Raw genomic sequence first — 19,791 nt, forward strand, 5'->3', positions numbered from 1 at the left:
CAGCCACATGTGGCTAGCGAGGTCACGGATCTTAGAGGGGGACTACTGCTGCCACTCCCCCAAACCGGCATCATTTCCAACTGCGTTCTAAATACTCATCCTTCTGCCCCCACTAAGTGCAGCTCTCACCCCTCATCACAGATGTTTCTTTTTGTAGCAGAGAACTTGACAGAAAACGACAACTTGTCAGAATGTAGAGAATGATTGACCATGAAATGTCCAGCCCCAAATGGCAAATCTGCAACACAGCCAGTATGTCTAAGGTTCAGGAGACGTTACATAAGAGGAGGTAGATGGGTTGTAAGAGCCAGAGGATCATAACGTCCTCTGGAAGATCATGTCTTCTAGGTTTGACAGCAAAGCTCTATCCATGAAATCTCAACAAAATGGCTCCCTAAACAAGACCTAACAATACCCGCTGACATGTGAGTGTCACTGGGCTCCAACTATAGGTAGAGTTGGAGACAATTAATAGCTGTTGAACAAAAGAGAATTAGTCTTCCTCAGGGATGAGCCCCCTAATTGGTTGTCTAATAAATGGTGGTCATCCTTAAAAACATACACATAAAGCAATACTAAATGGATTTAGCATGCATTTATATATTTATTCTTTGTGTCTGTGTGTGTGTGTATGTTTTAACAATGATAATCAAACAAAAAGAGGCCATGAATTTTAGAGAGAACAAGGGGGACACAAAAGGGTTGAAAGGAAGACAAGGGAGAAATGATATAATCATATTTTAATTAAAAATAATGATTTTAATCTGAAAAATTTCACATCCTCTACTCCAGGAGGCATTTGTCTGGGGGAGGGAGGAGACTAATTTATTAGTAGATAGAATCATCAGAAGCATCCCTTCAGAATGTCTTGGAGTTTCCAAAGGGTTTTGTTATTTTTGTTATTTACCTGATTAATTCAGTAATAGTCACATGTGCTAGTCTTACTATGATTCCTAACTATCAATAAATTTAGTTTCAGAGCTTTGGGCTCATCCAGGTGTATAGGCTTGTAAGCAGTGAAATTCATAACACAAAATTTCTAATTTCTTCTGAGAAAATTCCTTCCTACCCTATATGAATAATGACCATATTTTCTAGAAGAAAACTATAGTTATTAGCCTGATAAAAGTGCTAAATTTGGAAATGTTCCTATTTCTTATGACTTCATTTTTTCCTGTTTAGAGTTACAGATCATACTCTCAGAAACAGTGACATTTGTATAATGCATGATATATATTACAGTTGACAAACTGTTTTGACAAAGAAGAATCTGAAAATGTAAGTGGACAAGGATGATATCAACTTCTTATTACACATCCATATTTACCTATGAACAGCCAATGCTCAGCACAGAAAAAAAAAACCAGAGGAAGTCTATTAAATATTTCTTAATTGACTTGCCAGGCCTGGTATGAGCACTCTACCCACCACCTGTTCAGTGCCAATGGGGCAGCATGGCATAGGAAATTAGATAAAAAACACTTTAATAGCATAGATAGCCACACACAAAAAACACGGTTTTAGATAAAATCACACCATGATTCCCATTTCCGATGTCTCAATGCACATGGATGCATATTTGGGGAAATTATCCCAAGGGTGTTCTCTGAACACAAGCTTCATCTATAACACTGTTACCCTGTGATGATATTTTATTTGTATGGTAATAATTAAAGTTTGCCTGGAGATGAAAAGGAGCAGCAAGCTTTTCTCCTGGGCACTCCCTGTCTGTTCTACAAGCTTTTTTTTTTTTTTTTTATTTCAAGACAGGGTTTCTCTGTATAGTTTTGGTGCTTGTCCTGAATCTTGCTCTGTAGACCAGGCTGGCATCGAACTCACAGAGATCCACCTGGCTCTGCCTCCCGAGTGCTGGGATTAAAGTGGTGCACCACTGCTGCCAGGCTTTTTTTTTTTTTTCAATCACCAGGCAAACTTTATTTATTAACATACAAATAAAATATCACCACATTTCAGCACAAGTAAAATATCACCACATTACCCAGATCCTGTCCTTGGACAATGGGCATTCTGATCCAAAGCCTAGCCTAATCTTCAGCAAATAGAGTACCTGAAACCCACTGCATAATTTTGTGAGAAAAGTAAGAGTCTATGTCAGAGGCTGAAGAATTAACTTTTAAAGAACTTAGGGCTAGAGAGATGGCTAAGTTGGTCTGATGCTTACTGCCCAAGCACAAGGATCTGAGTTTGATCCCAGGCACCCACATAAAAATTCAGGCATGGAAGTACATACTTTTAATCCTAGCACTGGGGATGCAGATGCAGGCAGACCTCTGGGGATGACCAGCCTGACTGCCTTGCCAAATTAGCAGACCCAATTCCTGGTGAGAGACTGTATCAAGAGAATAAGGTGTACAGCTCCTAAGGAATGATACTCCAGGTGACCTCTGGCCTCCATGCAGACCACCCAAACCCAGTAAATAAATAAATAAAATTATCAAATAAAAATGTTTTATTAGCCCTTGGCGATTATAAGTTATAAAACATTATTTGCAAGAAAAAACACAAATAAATGTTAAACTCAATTGAGACAACCTGCAGCTGTGCAGCAATAGCTTCTGAATTGAAACCTTCCATCCTGGAGGGAGGTTCCCTAAGATTCAGAAAGTCAACACAATTCACAAGGTTCAAGAAGTGAATAGCTCACATGTCTTCAGAAGATCATGAAACTTACAAGATTCACAAATCCTCTCTCCAAGGACATATGATCAGTAACAATTGCTGGGGCGAGGGACTCTGACAGCTGGAGGAACCTGCAGGTTCAGACCTGAGCTCTAGAAATGCAGCCACTGCGAGTTGATACCAGTTGTAAGGTGGGCTTTTTGAGAATGCAGCTGCTTTACACGGAGTCATTCACATTCCTGTAAGTAAACTACCACCCACAGTCTGCAAGGAATCCTGGTAAATCCATTAGTTCACGAAGCTGGACCTGAGTGGAATCATTCCTTTGGTTTGTCATCGGTACCCTGTCTTGGATGAATAAGCATTATATCTGCCCAGGAAAAGTCACATGACACCTGCCCCTCTCTTGGTCTGACAGGCTCTTGTGCAATATCTGAGACAGTGCAAAGAGCTGTTGGTAGAAATAGCCGTTAGCACAGAATCTTAACTTTCTTCCAACATTATTTCTTCCTAATGTTTATTGTAGTAAAATACACATAACACATTTTCCAGTTTCATGACTTAATTAAATTTTTTTACTTCTGAGGTTATAATATGATTACATCATTTCCCCCTAAATTTTCCTCCCTCCAAACACTCTTATGTACCCCCATGCCCTCTCTTTTTCAAATTCTGAGCCTCCTTTCCTTTCATTGTAGTTATATAATATATATATATATATATATATATTCCTAAATAATATAAATACAACCTGCTCAGTCCATATAGTATTTCTTATATTTTAAGAGCATATTCAATGGCATTAAGTATACTCAAACATTGTGCAGTCACCATCCATATCCAGAAGTTTTTCATTATCCCAAACTCTGTACCATTAAATATAACTAAACACACCATTCTTCTCTTCTAAGAACCTTGTAAATACTGTTAATCTCTTTGCTCTGTAAATGTGCAACTAGCAGAACTGTACAACCTGTGTGTCTCAGTTACTGTCCTATTGCTGTGAAGAGACACCATGACCAAGGCCACTCTTATAGAAGGACACATTTAACTGAGAGCTTGCTGACATTCCCATCATGGTAGGAGGCAGACAGGCATGGCACTGGAGGAACAGCTGAGAGCTTTACATCTTGTGATCTGCAGGGAGCAGAGAGAGTGAGACAGTGGGCTTGGTATGGGCTTTCTCAAACTGCTCAACTAGCTGGGGACCAAGCATTCGAACATGAACCTATGGGGCCATTCTCACTCACACCACCACACTGCATTTTCCTGTACCTGCCTCATTACAGTTAGCAGGTTGTTTCCAGGCTCCTTCTCTGTGGTAGCACATACCAGAGTTTCATTCATTTTAAGGTTGAACAATATCCCATTGTATTTTGTTTTAGTTTTCTTTCCTATTGCTGTGACAAAATACCTTGACCAAAGCAACTAAGAGCAGAGTGAGTTTATCTGATTCACAGTTCTACTCCATCACCGCAGGGAAGTCAAGACAGCAAGAACCTGAAGCAGCCGGTCATGTCCAGAGTCAAGAGGGAGACGATGCATGCATGCAGGCCAATGTTCAACTAACTTTCTCCATTTCTTCCAGTCCAGGAGCCAAAGCCCAGGGAATGCTTGGGTTGATTTTCCTGCATCAGTTAAGAGAAATAAGATAATCTCTAACATTCTTAAAAGTCCTACTCCAGGTAATTCTAAGTTGTGCTAAACTGACAATTAAAACTTAACCAATTTCTGTTACTGCTGGCAATCCAGGGAGTTCAGATTTCTCCACAGACTTGCCTAAATATCAATCATTCCAATGGGTGTTTTCTAGCACATAAAAGTCATTTTTATTCCAAAATATGTTGAATAAAATAAATTATCTGCTCATTTAAGTTATCTAACATTCATCAAAATAAAAATAAAAAACACTATTTATAAAAAAAATCTTCTTTACATTTTCTATTTATGTTGCAGCTTTAAAAAATAATATCAGTGAGAAAAGAGAGGACTACATAGTCCCATTTTTCTTTTCTAAAAATATATAAAATTTGATGATGCAATGTTATTGAGACTTAAGAGTTGATGAATAGAATAAATACAAATAAAAATACTATTTTCCCTTTTGTTTCCCTTCTCATATTCATTTTCCTCCCATCCACAACCTGATGAAGTATCATGATTTACAAAATAAACCCTGGGTATGCAAAATGATTCAGCAAGGAAAGATGCCTGCTGCCAAGTCTGATGACCTGATGACCTGTGTTCAGTTCCTGGGAGCCACATGGCAGAAGGAGAGAATCAATTCCTGCAAGTAGTCCAACTTCCACATGCTAACTCTGTAGCATGTGTATCACACATGCATCACACACACACACACACACACACACACACACACACACACACACACACACACAGAGGGAGAGAGAAAGAGAGAGAAAATATAATAAAATCTAATCAAAATGTCTTTCTTAAAAATTCACTGACTTTCGATGTTTCTATTTTCTTTGATCTTCATGGTGAATTGGTACTTATGAGAATATTCTACTGTGGATGTATGAATGTAAAGTTTATAAAAGGCAGGAAAACCAGAGAAAAACAAGGAGTATGCATTTAACATTCAGATTATCATTATTGTTGTGTCAGAGGGAGCTGTCTCTCTGTATACTATGGTTTGGAGGTGACTTTCCCCCCAGGACTTATGTGCTCACAGCTTGTTCTCATCGTGAAAGTGTGGAACAGCAGAACCTTTAAGAACTAGGCCCTAGAAGAAAGCAGTGACGTCACTGGGCTCTAGAAGAAAGCAAATTATTACCAAGTTATATTCACTACAGAGAGTCATAACTATTTATAAAACCACGAGAAGCAAAGCATTATTGTTGCATTACCACAGTAACATAGATTGTACAAGAAAACCTTAGTGACCCTCAAAAGATGGTTCATCCACATGCTTTGTTTCCGGGCTTTCTCCCTCTTATATCATCGTGCCACTGAATTTAGCACAGAATGTCTGTTCACCCATTCCCAAACATGGTGGCTGTCAACATAGGCTGCATTAGGGTTGCCCAGAGGCCTTGCTACAATCCAATTGCTAGGCTCTGTGACCAGAGTTCCTGATTCATTTGCATTTGTAACAAGTTTCCCAGGTAATGCAGAAGTGGATACCACACTGAGAACCACTGACCTCAAAAATCAGAAGAAGCTATGTACAGTGTCTTCAAACAAGAGAAGACAGGAGAAGCGATATCTTCAATGACTACAGCAAGGTGTCTGAAGTGTGACTCAAATAAGATGAAGGAGCCAGACTGTAGCACTAACTCCGGTGGTGGCAGAACAAGGCTTTTTCCTTTTCTGGTAGAGTGGCGGGCTTCCTGCTTATGTAGTTTTTCACTTCTGTGATTTGGGCTGTCAGATCTTAAAAGTTATCTAATCTGATCTCCTCCAAAATCCCAAATAAATCAGCAGCGCACACTCTAGCACGTCTAGGAATGGGTAACTCACCCTTTTGGTGTTTTCAAATAATTGCCATTTCTGATGGGAAAAGTCCAGTTAAATGCTAACTTTAAAATGATAGGAATTAGAATCCAAACCCAGATATGAGAGGATGAAACCATCTTTTATTTCTCCAACAGTAACTTAAAATAGTCTTTTAAAACACTTCACATCATTTGCCATCACACATTATTTAAAGGGGGGGGAGAAGGAAAGGGAGAGAGAGAGAGGGAGAAAGAATCAAGTCAGTTACAAAGATTCAAAGATTTGTTAAAGCAGGAATAACAGAACAAAGTAAGTAGGGTAGGACTGTGGTCTTCTACTAATAAGTCATGTTAATGGCTATTAGCTTGTATGCACTCAATTGCAGTATGAGAATGGGTACGCTGAGTCCTAGATACTCCAGATCAAATAATGAATACCAATCCCTCTCTAAACTAAGATGAAACTCATTAGCCACTAAATTTTTATTATTAATATTATCACCTTTCTTTACCTAATATTCTTGTATAGTGTTTCCAACTTTGGTCTTTTAAATTCTCATAAGCATTAAATATATAAATGCCCCTTTGCCTCCTTCCAAATATTTGAAATATTGCAGGTATACCATAAATCAGAACCTCTGAGTGTTACAAAATTTAAAATATCCATAATGGAGATGTGAGCATGTAATAGAGGATTAGGGATATACATAGCAATTTCTGTTCCCCCATTGGTCAGGGCTCAAGATTGGTCATTTCTAGCTGAACTTTACCTTTATGGTAACAGGAGCTTAGTTTGATGAAGGAGTAGCAGATCTTCGGAGAGTGGGTCACTAAAGTTCCTTCAGCACCCTATACCCTGATCATTCTTCCTATAACAAATATCACAGATCTCTCTCTTGCTTGTCTGCTCCCTTTCCACAAGCTTGAAGGTGTAACCTTTTCTTAAATCTTATAATATTAACTTTGCTTGTCCTGTATTGCAGAAAAGAAGACACTGAATAGGTTGTTTATCCTTTTTCTGTTTTGCTCATTAACTCCAATAAAAAAAATCCAAAGACAGTCCATCCTTTGGTGCATCCAGATGCTGGCTGTAACATCCCTACAGTAACATCCCTTTCGACCTCAAGCTGTTTAAACTTCCCCAGAAAGACGTGTAGCTGCTGCTCTTCTCAGATTGTCAACCAGTCTTTGGTGACAGGCCTAGCTCTTGTTTCTCTAGCCTCTGGTCCCACCTCAGTAACAACTACTGACTGGCAGAACATTCTGTTCTAGTCTCTGCACTGGCCTGCTGAGGGATGTCTTCACTTTGAATGAAGCTGCTCAAACGTGGATCCATTGACACTGGCAAACATACCTCAGTGTTTACTAGTAAAATCAGACACTCCCACTCACCTTGCCTGCTGAGGACCTTCATTCACAAGCACATTTACCTGGACATAGCCTCCAAAGATGATTATAAAGTTAGCAGTCAGGGCTAAATACTGCTTCCAGAGCTATGAGGCGAGTCATTAAGCCATGTTTAATAATTTTCCTCATATTCAGCAAATTAAGAAACATAGAAAATCCATAGCAAAGATGTGTTCTTTTCCCCTAGTTAAGTTCTTTAGTAGTTTTCACCCCATTTTTAAATTATTAATCTAGTGTCAAAATTCCATATACATTATATGTTTGTGTCCTAAATTGTTTTATCAGGGGGAGGGCAGTGTCAGGGTCAGAACCCAGGGTTTTGAGTTTGCTGTATTGTGCAACTACACTCTCAACCCCAAATCTCCTAGCTGTTTTTTTTTTAATTTAAACATTCCTCATCTATTTTTGTGTTTTATAGCACTAATTCTTCCTAAAGAATCCAGGCCTGTCTGTCAAATGTCTAATTTTGCAGGCTTGTCTGATTACTTCTGCTGATTAGATTGGGTTACTATATTTGGCAAGAATATGACCTGCGTGACACCACATCACATCCAAGGACACATAATGCAAGACTGTTTCTTTCCCAGTGAGTCACCTATATGAGGCAATCACCACTGCTCAGGTACAGTTTTCACTTTGAAATAGACAACCTGTAGGCAGAGCATGAGGCCATGTGAATGCCTAGTTTCTACCCATCTTTCTCCAAAGATTCTACTGATCTCTGTCTCATGAAGAACTCCAATGCCATGCTTTTCCTGTTTTATTTGATATAACTTCTCTGCAAAAAAAAAAAATTGCCAGTTAAAGTGATCTAAACATCCTTCCAGATTTGTGCTCTCAGGTTTTTATTTACTATCTCTTAATCGAGTATTTTAAGTATTCATTTTCGATGTTGAAATTATCCAAATTTGGCAAGTTATATTTCTTTAAAGCCATCTCCCAGTGGTAGACATGGTCTCAGGTTGATTAGCTTTCTATGGAGGTGCTTTAATAATTCAGTGGGCTTTCACTTTAAAAGGATTTTGAAATTTCTACACAGTTTATAAGTAGTTGGAAAAATTATTGTTCACCTGATGGAAGCTTGAATACAGACAATCTGGGATGTGCACTCAGAGACATCAAATCATATGATGCTGCTATATTTAATAGAAAATAGCTCTTTAATTCAATTTTAATGGGTTTATTTCAAGATGCTATTTGTATAAACTATTAATGCTATAATAAAAGTAGTATTAGCAAAAATAACTTGAGGCTCACAAGCCTCAAAAACAAGACTTTTGTTTTCAAGTTATCTCTAACTTTCTTTTCTTTATTGAATGGATAATACTTATATAATTATTTATTTCCAACTAATAAGCAATAATGTCATTTCATTTTTAGAATGAGCAGATATGAGTTTGAAGAAATATGGATTTGACATGTTACATCATAAAAGCAAGCCCTATCATAGAGAAAAAAACTTAGTTATTAATTTGTGTTACTCAATAATGTAGACACATGATGAAAGGGAACACAATACAAAGCACATATAATTAACGCTTTTTACAACCTGAAAGTATCCACGCTTACATCTCAAAATCTCTTCATACATAGCTTCTGAACTTCACTACAGAAAGTTCAAATTCACAGAAACAGAGTCAGTGAATCCTTTGTTGATGTAGCTTTTCAAAGACAAATTTACACCAGTGTTTTGCATGTGCCTGGTTCCCAAGCCATATTTGCATAAAAATTCCTATCACCACATGTCTGTCAGGTAACTCCCCTTAATGAATATCATAAAATTTCATTGTATCATCTTATCAAAATTTAATTAACTCATTCTATTGTTTTACACCTTTGTTAGGTGCTTTTTACTGTTTGAAGCACTAGGCATTATTAGCTGTGTATATTTCACTTGGGACACAGTGAATGCACTGAGAGTGACCATTTACTTGCAGAATTACTAGCTCAAAAAATCAGAATGTGTTCAATTTTGAGATTTGTCAGTAGTGTGTGATTCATTTCCTCTGAGTCTTGCTAACACTGTGATGTAAAAATTATTCATCCTTGCTATTTTTCGGTGACAGAGGAAAGTTAATTTTTGTAAATAAGAGAATCTTTCACTGTTTACAAATGGTCTACATTTTTGTCAGTAGCTACTATTTTGTATTTTTATTGAATTATTGGTGCTTTGTTTATGATTTTGTAAGAACTGTTTATTAAATATGAAAATAAGAGATCTATCTGTTAACTAGATTTATCTTTTCTCTAGTTGGTTGCTCATCTTTTGATTGCTTATGATGCAGTCTCCATGTGTAGTCACATCGATCATTCTCTCTACATGGCATTTGGTTAGTCTTTCTCCATTTGTTATGAAGCACTGTTGGATGACATTTTATTCTAATATTTTTGCAGTAATATTTTTACTTTGGAGCCATTTATTTCTTGGCATTTGGTATAAAGGACAATTAACTCCTTCTTTACTTTTCTACCAAATTGTTAGTCTGATCAGAATACTATATATTTAATTCCTTCCACTAATCTAAAGAGTCATTCATAGTTACACTAATTTTTCATATATTGTTCCATCAATTGATCTTTTATTAATGTAATCTATGTATATATTTGACCTCATAGGCCATCTTCTTCCCATAAAGTTAAGGATTAGGGCTCTATAGCTACAAAGTCTAGGTTGGAATCCTGATTCAGCCTCATACTGTGGAACTTTGGACAAGTAATTTAAATATTTCTGTGTCTCCATGACTTATTATAACTAGGATAATAACTTTCTTACAGAGATGTCTGGAGTTACACCTGGTATAGTTCATACAGAATGTTTATAATCATGCCTGGTGAATGGTAAATGTTTAATAAAGGTTGAGTTTCTCTTTTGTAAACATTTTCAGACTGTTCTTTTTATTTAACTTCCCTTTCTGAACATCAGGAATGATTCGACGATGTTCACACCCTCCTTCATATTAAGCATGCTCTAGGATGACCACCAATAACCTGCAACTCCTAGAATCTATGCCCTTGCCTAGTCTCCTCTCATGTTAAATAAAGATGATCATTGTAAATAATTGATTTCAAAAGTGGTGGCATGTGGGACTCAAAGCCAGGTTAACAAATATGTGTGAAGGAATTTCTTTTACCACTTATTACTCATAAAACAAATGTAAGAACCTGAGAAAGTTGCCAGGGCTGTGATGCCCCCACCACCATTTGCCTTCCCGCTCTCTCCTTTTCTCTCTGGGGCCACTCTTTCTTTCGACTTGTGTCCGCCATTGGGTCCATTCTGGCCAGTTGAATGTGAACTCTGCCTCTCGGACCAAATGCTCTATTCAATTGGATAACGAACCACAACATAAACAGAATTCCCATTACACATGTCTGCTTGTCTCCTACCCTTCTCTGGATCATTCATCCTGGAGAAAGTCAGACACCAGGCTGTAAATACATAAGCAGCCTTTTCAAACACCACAGAAAAGGCATTGATGGCTGAGGGTGAGGTCGTTTGGTATGTTGTGAATATGTTTTGCTCTGATTATTTGATAAATAAAGCTGTTTGGCCAATGGTGAGGCAGAATAAGGTTAGGTGGGACATTCTAACTAGAGACAAGGAAGGAGAAAGACAGAGCAGAGGAGATGCTGCCAGCTGCCACCAAGAGAAGCAAGATGTAAAGTACCAGTAAGTCACAAGCTACGTGACAAAATATTGATTTATAAAAATGGGTTAATTTAAGATGTAAGAGCTAGCCAGCAAGAGCTAGCTAGCTCAGTATGTAACTGAGCCATTAGGCCATACAGTTCATAATTAATATAAGCCTCTGTGTGTTTATTTGGGTCTGAGAGGCTGTGGACCAGGCGGGACACAGGAAAACTTTCAGCTACATTTGGCTCCCAACTATGATATAGAAGTGTAGGATATAGATATGATAGGGTTATGAATGTTATGAAACGGTAGATTATTGAATCTACTTTTAAAGACCAACAGATGGCCTGTCATGCACTGTCTCTACCCCAGCACCCAAGGGAAAGCCACATGGGAAGCAAGAGCATCTTCAAGACCACCCACATTTGAATGAAACTTTACATAAGACTTATTCAGAACCATCTAACTCCCAACAACCAAATCTATGGCAGACTGAAACTATGTGAAATCACAATTATCCATCACTTTATGGCACTGAGTCAGAGTAGATTCATTATAAGGCAATATGCATATAACTATATACCTTCCTATTTAAAGCTTTGTTTCTGGGAAAGACATTGAATTTATAGATTGATTTATGGAAAATTACCTCACAATTTAATGTGCTTGTGCCATTCAGGAAGAAATTTTTTTTCCCATTAATTCAAGAAATGTTTTAAAGATACTATGAGGTTTGTTTGTCTAGGTCTAGTCTACATCTCTTGTTTTGTGGCTATTTTACTACTTCCCATTATATTCATTAAAACTATATTTATGTTATCAATTTCAATGCAATAATTTTTATTAATTTTGTGTCTAGTCAACTTAACAAAATTTGTCATTTTTAATAGCTGTATGACCAATAGCTTTTCTTTTTTTCATTTTTCTTTTTATTTATCCTTCTCTCAAACAATACACCTGGACTGCAGCTTCCACTCCCTCCACTCCTCCCAGTCCCCCTCACCTTCCCTTCCCCAGATCCACCGCTCCTCCATTTCCCTTCAGAAAAGAGCAGGCTTCCCAGGGATATCAACCAAACACGGCACAACAAGACGCAGTAAGGCCAGTCACAAACCCTCCCGTGTGCAAGTATGCATTCACATCATTTGAAAACAGTGGTGGCCCGCAGCGCCTCTGTGACAGCTGTGTTTTCTCTCCTGCAATTTTATGGCCAAGGTCATAAATATCAGCCCCGAAAGCACAGTTGGTAGAAGACTTTGCATAGATCAGGCATCATTGGTTTGGTTTCTTCCTTTATTGGCAACAGTTACATAATTTTAAACTGCCCAGTCCCTCAATTTGAATGAAATACTATTTTCATTTTAGAATAACTCATCTTAATCAAAATATAAATAATTAAAACATTAAATTTTACCAAATCAAAACTTACTTCCAAGTTCTTAATGATTCAACTAAAAATGTAAGAGATTGAAGTTGTTTACCTTTCCCTTATTATCCTTAATCCTACTTATCCTTTAACCAAAATACTTTTAACTCCTTCACCCATGGACAGCTAAATTTGTAATCACAAAAATAAATAAAAACATGCTTCTTAATTTAAAAAGATTAAAATTGAAAGAGAGAATATCTTGGTTAGAAAAAAGAAAATCTGACCAAATAATTATTTCTTTTAATAACTCTCAAGAATAATATAATTTCTAAAAGACATCGAGAGACAACTTTCAACATGAAACTGGAGATAGGGGAAGCAATAGAGTACTTTTTTTTTGTTTTTTTTATAATTCCATAGAGACTTTATTATTAAGATTTTAATTATTTAATGCATTTTATAACTAGGTTGTTTTTTTTTTTATTTTGCAATACAATCCAGTTCTACATATCAGCCACGGATTCCCTTGTTCTTCCCCCTCCCGCCCCCCTCACCTCCCCCCCAGACCACCTCCCATTCCCATCTCCTCCAGGGCAAAGCCTTCCCCACAGACTGAGATCAACCTGGTAGACTCAGTCCAGGTAGGTCCAGTCCCCTCCTCCCAGGCCGAGCCAGGGGACCCTGAATAGGCCCCAGGTTTCAAACAGCCAACTCATGCAATGAGCACAGGACCCAGTCCCACTGCCTGGATGCCTCCCAAACAGATCAGGCCAATCAACTGTCTCACCCACTCAGAGGGCCTGATCCAGTTGGGGGCCCCTCAGCCATTGGTTCATAGTTCATGTGTTTCCATTCGTTTGGCTATTTGTCCCTGTGCTTTATCCAACCTTGGTCTCAACAGTTCTCGCTCATATAAACCTTCCTTATTCTCGCTAATTGGACTCCCAGAGATCCACCCGGGGCCTAGTCATGGATCTCTGCATCCAGATCCCTCAGTAGTTGGATGAGGTTTCTAGCACGACCATTAGGGTGTTTGGCCATCCCATCACCAGAGTAGGTCAGTTCAGGCTATCTCTTGACCATTGCCAGCAATCTGTTGTGGGGTATCTTTGTGGATTTCTGTGGGCCTCTCTAGCACTTTGCTTCTTCCTATTCTCATGTGGTCTTCATTTACCATGGTTGGTTACCTGGAAAACAGGACCCCAAGAAAGACACAGGGATCGCCCAATGACAGAGAAATGGAATAAGATCTACATGAACAGCCTGGACATGAGTGGGGGTAGTGAAGGGCGAGGGTCGAGGGAAAGAGAGTTTGGGGGAGCGGGAGATCTCAGCTGGATCAAAAACAGAGAGGGAGAACAAGGAATAGGAGAGTACTTTTTTGAGAGTTGGGAAAATGAGCAAGCTATGCTGCAACTGATAAATTGATTTTTAATAATGCTAGAAGCTTACAAACCTCTCTTCAGGTTTGAACTAAGAGAATACACAAGCAGGTGCTGGGGGGGTCACCCTCTGAGAATTTTCAATTTCGTTATTATATCAGTGTGAAGGAGAGAAAGCCAAAATAACAACCAGGTAGTGTAAAGGTTCATTATCATCTAGAGTTGTTTAGTGGTTTTTTTTCTCTTATCTGTTGCTAACAGAACAACTAAACACTTTATACAGAACGCAAAATGAACATGTAAGCTTAGAGTTGGAGGCACCACTTTTTACAGGTTCTAATTCTAGAAATAAATCTTGCCCATAGATGATAATGCTTCTTAGGAAGACCCTTGTCTGTACTTTGCAGATACATATTATGCCAAGACGTTCCAGAGTGACTTATCACAATGCCAGGTTTATAAGCAGGCTTGATCAACACTAGCCGCACCATCTCACACCAAATAGTGCAGGATTTATGAGACTACCAACCATGACGATAACACATAAGCTGGCTTTTCTATGCTTAACTTGGAACCACAGGCATGTTCAGCTCAAACCTTTTCAAGTTTCAACATCTGTTGTGAGCATGATGAAAACAACAGACTCTGGAAATTAGATTTATTTCAATGCTAATTCAAGTGGCTTGACTTAATGTAGCTACAGGATCTATATGAACAATGGCAAGAACGGGAAAAGTTTATCTACTCCAGGCAAGGAAATTGTGTGATTGTTGAGTGATTGTGTGATTGTGTGGTGTGTTGATGTTAGAATATATACTTGGACTCTGCAACACCATTCAAATATCCTGCTTTGCCCTAAAGCAGCATAGTGAAAACTTGATGTGGGATATATTTCCGTACACTGTGAATGTGTGTTGCTCCCATTGGTTAATAAATAAACCTGCTTTATAAACTTTGTTGCGGTGTCTTAGCACAGAACTAGAGTTTCCACTTTAGTTAACATACCCTCTGACTAGGGTTATGGAATTCTCTTTGAAATAAATATGCTTTCAATTTCCTGTTTCCTCTGTAAAATCCATTTGACAATTACTTCAGTAATACTATGAATACTTTTACACCATCAGATTTTCCTTAATCTTTTGCTTAACAAACATGTCAGTATCTTGACCAGAAAACTTCAGCCTTGTTTTCTTTGTATATAAAAAAAATCTTCCTCTTTACTTTTGCTGACCAAATTTAAGACACTGGGTTTAAGTTATTGCTGTGTGTTGCAATCAAATCCAACAGCACATGTTGAAAAATAACTTGATTTTGAGAAAGACAACTGGCAAGTTGAGACTTGCATTGTGCTAAACCACAAACATGCTTTCAGAAGCTAAGGATTCGCAGTCCTCTTGGGTTTTAAGCATCATACCTTTAGATGTGTCCTTCTTCAGGATAGTTTGTGATATTCTGTTTAAATTTTTGTAACTTCTATTGAATTTATTCTTTGATAAGTTATATATGTGTAAAGTATATTCTGATGACTCTAACCTCCTCACTGTATCTGACCTCAGCCCCACTTAGTGACACTTAGTAACACACAAGCATATTAATGCCTGTTATTTTTTTAAGACCCACTGAGTTTAATCAGGATCATTTGTATGACCATGAGTCTAGAACTATCCATCAGAGCCTGGTAGATTCCTCAGTAGGTACACAACCGAAGACAATCCTGTCCCACCCAGAGAAACCATCAGTAGCCAATAATTCATCAGAGAGCCCTCACCAATTCATGATTCACTGCTGATAGGCACAGTCTTATGAAGGCTCCCTATAGGTAGCAATGGGGCTGGCATGAGGTTACGATTCCCTTGGCTGTGCCATGGCCAGAAGATAGCATTTCCCAACATTTTACCGTATCTTACAAGCTTTCTGACCACTCTTCCATGATGATCCTTGAGCATCAGAAAGCATGGTATAAATGTCCTGTTAAGACTGACTACTCGAGCCGGGCGGTGGTGGCGCACGCCTTTAATCCCAGCACTCGGGAGGCAGAGCCAGGCGGATCTCTGTGAGTTCGAGGCCAGCCTGGGCTACCAAGTGAGTTCCAGGAGAGGCACAAAGCTACACAGAGAAACCCTGTCTCGAAAAACCAAAAAAAAAAAAAAAAAAAAAAAAAAAAAAAAAAAAAAAAAAAAAAAAAAAAAAGACTGACTACTCAACTATCAACTGTTCTCAGAACCTTGAGCAGCATTTTCATGGCAAGGAGAAGCTTCTCTGATTTAGACCAATAGTATTTGTTTATGATATAAACATAAATATTTAGAAGGCAGCTTAGTGCCAAGTCATCCCACTAAACAACAATATTAAACTCCCCCTAGGGCCTAAGACCTCCTTAGCCATGTTTAAAAACAAACAAACATGATAAGATAAAAAGGGAGATTATTGAATCTACTTTTAAAAAGGAACTACTTGTTTTAAATAGGATAAGTAATGAAAATTTTTTGTCTGAATTTGTCAAATATTAATCAACTGGACATTGTTAATGTATATAATGGAGTTTTTTATCTGAATCTGTCAAATGTTAGTGGACTAGACATTGTTAATGTAATTCTTGACTGTATATATTGTATATACTTATTGGATATAGTTTTTCTTGTATTAGTTATAAGCTTTTTTAAATTTTAGACAAAAGGGGGAAACGTGGTGATATTGTGTCCCCCCAATATATTGTGCATCTTAATAAACTTATCTGGGGTCAGAGAATAGAACAGCCACTAGATAGACACAGAGACCAGAAAATGGTGGCACTCACACCTTTAATCCTAGCATTCTGGAGGCAGAGATCCATCCGGATCTCTGTGAGTTCAAAGCCACACTGGAAACAGCCAGGCATGGTGACTCACGCCTTTAATCCCAGGAAGTATCGCAGGAAGCAGAAAGGTATATAAGGTGTGAGGGCCAGGAACTAGAGCCTGGTTAAGCTTTTAGGCTTTTTAGCAGCAGTTCAGCTGAGATCCATTGGGATGAGTACACAGAGGCTTCTAGTTTGAGGAAATGAGATCAGTTGAGGAATTGGCGAGGTGAGGTTTGCTATGGCTAGTTCTGTTTCTCTGATCTTTCAGTGTTCACCCCAATACCTGGCTTCGGGTTTGTTTTTATTAATACGACATTCCAAAGATTCGTGCTACACAAACAAACACACAAAAAACTAAATTTACAGTACCAAGTATGAATTCTGCCTCAAATCTGATCTTGGAGTAGTAGTTTACACCTATAACTTTTTTGGGTTTTTTGTTTGTTTGTTTGTTTGTTTGTTTGTTTGTTTGTTTGAGACAGGGTTTCTCTGTGTAGCTTTGTGCCTTTCCTGGAACTCACTTGTACACCTATAATTTTGATACAACTACTGCATAGTAATATCTTGCCTGTCAGGTTAGTATAATAAGTATAATGTTCACAGCTGTGTTAGACTGTTAATGGCCTTTTCTCCCCTAGCAGGCTATACAGCACTGTCTGGGACTATGAAAGCTGGAAGGCAGGCAGGAAGCCTCTGACTCAGATTTGGCTTGATTTCTCTATACTTTACAACTAAAGTGTGTGCTATTTACAGCAACAATGTTGTCACCTAGCTCTAAAAGGCAAAGAAGGAGAGTGGCAACAACCTATATCAACCAATCCTGGGCATATACCCAAGGTCTCTATATCATAATATAGATATACTTGGACAAATACCTTCACTGTTTCTCTATTAACAATAACTAGGAAATGGAAGTGGCCTAGAAATCAACCAAATGGTAAATGAATAATGAAAATGTGGTGGTATACATACACAGTGGAGTTTTATTCACCTATTTAAAAGAACAAAATTCTGAGATTTTTTTAGGCAAATAGACAAAACTGTAATAAAATTATATTGAGAAAGAAAAATCTCACATATTCCCTCATATATGTACCCTAGCATCAAAGCTTTAGAGCTGTGTGTTTAACTTGGGGTACATGTAGAAATAAGAAAACTATAAAAGGTCCATTGGGATGGTCAGTGCCTTAAGAAGAGAAATAGCAGATCATGAGTAATATGGAAATAGAGAAGGGGGATTTTGGAGTTGGAAAACTGAAGTAGAGTTAAAGTGAAGGGCTGCAAAAAATGAAGCAGGGTGGGGGAGGTTTAGTCAAACTATTTAATTTTTTAAATGTTATACAACACTGAGGGGCAGCATTATTTGAAAATGTAAAGGAAAAAACTAAGCTAACAATTAAATTCTGAAAACTTTTATTATATGTGTGCTAGATATGGATTCTAAAGTCTTCTAAACGTAAGTTCTATTGCTGGGATGTCCCTCCAGCAAGAAATCTGTGACTCTATATCAAATAAAACCAATCAACTAAAAATCACCACAATAATAATAATAATAATAAAGCTTTCTTAAGAAGTAAAAAGCACAGCACAAAGACAGTTGACTCTTGACTACAGAAGTTAGAAACCTGAGTGAGAACAGGTTTCTTTGCTTCTTACCAATCTCTGCTATCAGTATGTGTGAGCTTGGAATTACATTTTACTTTTTTTTTTTTTGGTTTTTCGAGACAGGGTTTCTCTGTGTAGCTTTGCGCCTTTCCTGGAACTCACTTGGTAGTCCAGGCTGGCCTCGAACTCACAGAGATCTGCCTGGCTCTGCCTCCTGAGTGCTGGGATTAAAGGCATGTGAAACAACAGAAAACTCAGAAAGGAATCAGAATCAGACATTGGATTGCAGATTGTGACAATCTGAATAGCAATGGCCCCCAATAGGCTCAGATATTCAAATGCTTAGTCATCAAGAAGTGGCCCTACTTGAGAAGGAATAGGAGGTGTGGCCTTCTTGGAGGAAGTGCGTCACTGGGGGTGGGCTATGAGGTTTCAAAAGCCCAAGCCAGGCCCAGTGTCTCTCTTCCTGACAATACAGATGTAGACCTATCAGCTACTTCTCCAGCATCATGTCTGACTGTGGGCTGTCATGCTCCCTGCCATGATGACAAATCCCTGAAACTATAAGGCATCCTCAATCAAATGCTTTGTTTTATAAGAGTTGCCATGGTCATAGTGTCTCATCACAGCAATAGAACACTGACTAAAACACATATGAAATCAACTATTTCATTTAAGTTTGAGTTTCCATTTGGGGAAAGTGAGATATTTAGGATATCACTTTTCAATTGAGAAAAGACTTCAGGAATATAAATTGGCCTGAAATCTTCATATTTTTAAACTGTACACTTGTTGATTCTTTCTTCATGGGTTTTCCATATTCAAACATTCTTCACTTTCATTGGTGACATGATCCATAAAATCAGATACCAAAGACAGTTAGTTGTGATCAGGATTTTTCTTTGCTTTTATTTTTCTTTGAAGAAAAGATCTAGCCACTAAGAATATGTGTAGCCTAATGGCTTAATGAAAAGGGGGCATCATCCCCAAGAGCCACCCCTTTTAAGTGTATTCTGGAGATTGGCTACTGGGGCATCCTTAGATGCTCACTCTCTGGAAGACAAAGTAGACACCTGGGGTCTTTGTGAAGACAGTTCCTGTTGCTCTGTGAGGGAGCTGCCCCCACACAACATTTAGGACACTTCATTGAATCCACAAGTACTCAGGTTAGTTTTAGTAACCTTGAAGGTAAATCTTCAAGGTAAAAATGCTATGAAAGCATATTTGCCATTTATGTCCCATCCAGAGTTGTTTCATCTTACACAGTCATTCATTGATTAGCACTATTTCAAATACTGAAACAACTTCCCTCAGACTCTGAGACTCTCTCAATATGATATCACTACCATGGATCTCAGTGTTATATGAATAACCAACACCTCCTGAGGCACAGTAATTGGATCTTCAATAATGAGTCCTCGACTTGACTCTAATGGATTTTTTGAATGTTACACCTCCCTAGA

The sequence above is a fragment of the Peromyscus californicus genome, unplaced genomic scaffold (genome assembly GCF_007827085.1).
Source record: "Peromyscus californicus insignis strain IS unplaced genomic scaffold, ASM782708v3 Scaffold_12__1_contigs__length_115047231, whole genome shotgun sequence".
Classification (NCBI taxonomy): Eukaryota; Metazoa; Chordata; class Mammalia; order Rodentia; family Cricetidae; genus Peromyscus; species Peromyscus californicus.